Here is a 1,570-nt window from a genome sequence, read left to right as displayed (position 1 = left end):
TACGCCACATTTCCCACGCCCGGCAGGCGAGCGGGGATTCGGCGCTGGGCTCTTCCCTCTTCACTCGCAGTTACTAGGGGAATCCTTGTTAGTTTCTTTTCCTCCGCTTAGTAATATGCTTAAATTCAGCGGGTTGACACGTCTGATCTGAGGTCGTAGGCAGCAACGAGTGCTCTGGCCGGCCGGTCGTCGGCGCCTCCACGCGCTTCGGGCGCACACACAGACACACACACGTACGCGTGCTCGCAAGTGCGCGCCGTGCTGCGCAGCGGATGCACAGGCACGGACACACACGGAACGCACACGGTACTGCGAGCGCTGCGTGCCCCCTCGCACTCGGCGCCGGACCGGGCTCGGCACGTCAACTGTTCCAGAGAATCGTTTGCGGCGAGGCGTGCGCCCACCTCCACGGTAACGGAAAGCAGTGCTGCTGGCGGGGTCGCGGTGCGACGGCGGTATCGAGCGAGAGAAAAGCAGGGCCGTGGGACACACAGCCTGCCGGAGCGAAAGGCCAGACGCCAAGGACGAAGCCGGGCGGCGGAGCGCACGGGCTGCAAGCGGCGGGTGGCCACGCCGCGGCCAGGACAGCACCTTTCACGTAGAAGACTTCGGCGGCAGCAGGACACGGGGAGACACCGGAGCGAGGACCACACGGCCAAGTCGGCTCTGCGACGATTCGAACCCAAGGCACACGTTGAACGCGGGCGCAGGCACATTGCCCCAGAACCGCAACGGCAGAGGGTGGGCTGCGGAGTGTGGAAGGAGCCGCAGCTCCAGCGCAACACAAGCAACGACACCCAACCGCCACGGATTCCCACGACAAAAATGCAAGCACTCGCACGCGCAACAGAGGGAAGAAAAGCACGGCACGACCGAGCACCGATCCAGGCATCAAGCGTCACACGCGTCAAGCTGCCGTCCTCCACGCGACGGCACTGAACGGCCACGGCAACCCACCGGCAGGCAACCGAGCACGGACCACGCGAGGCAACGTGTCCGGAGACGTCCAGCGGACAGTCACTCCACTCTCTCACTCTCTGTGCCGGAGCACCCAACCGAGCCAACTCTTGCGGATCCTTCCCGTGGACGAGCCACACACACACATCAACAGAGAGTCAACCCCCCTGGCCCGAGCCTAACGGAAGGCACACACGGTCCCGGCAGCGAGGCAGTCACGTTCTCTCTCTCTGGCAACCCGATGACAGCCGTGCCGGCGACCCCGAGGTGGCTGGGCCAGTGCGGGAGCGGGCAGTGCCGACGAGCCCGGAGGCGGACGCCGGCACCCAAGAGGTCAAGCTCTCCGACGCGGATTACTCTGGGTCTGCACTTAGGGGGACAGAGAGGACGGCACCTCTGCGACACCCCAGCCGCGCTCTTCGGCGCACGGATGCGCGCGAAGTGCGATTGATTGTCAAGCGACCCTCAGACAGACGTAGCCCCGGGAGGAACCCGGGGCCGCAAAGTGCGTTCAAAGTGTCGATGATCAATGTGTCCTGCAATTCACATTAATTCTCGCAGCTAGCTGCGTTCTTCATCGACGCACGAGCCGAGTGATCCACCGCTAAAAGTT

At 64.2% G+C, this 1,570-nt stretch overlaps 1 non-coding gene and 1 pseudogene across 1 annotated transcript; both read right to left on the bottom strand.

Moving 5' to 3' along the window:
- LOC144488579 (28S ribosomal RNA) overlaps nucleotides 1-156 on the bottom strand; it is a 4,713-nt pseudogene extending 4,557 nt beyond the window's left edge.
- Nucleotides 157-1,416: 1,260 nt separating this feature from the next.
- On the bottom strand, nucleotides 1,417-1,570 carry LOC144488583 (5.8S ribosomal RNA). Its single transcript, XR_013496626.1, has one exon. It is a non-coding gene; the product is annotated as a 5.8S ribosomal RNA (ribosomal RNA).

This window comes from Mustelus asterias, unplaced genomic scaffold, assembly GCF_964213995.1.
Source record: "Mustelus asterias unplaced genomic scaffold, sMusAst1.hap1.1 HAP1_SCAFFOLD_1678, whole genome shotgun sequence".
NCBI lineage: Eukaryota > Metazoa > Chordata > Chondrichthyes > Carcharhiniformes > Triakidae > Mustelus > Mustelus asterias.
This window is presented reverse-complemented; position numbering and strand designations above follow the sequence as displayed.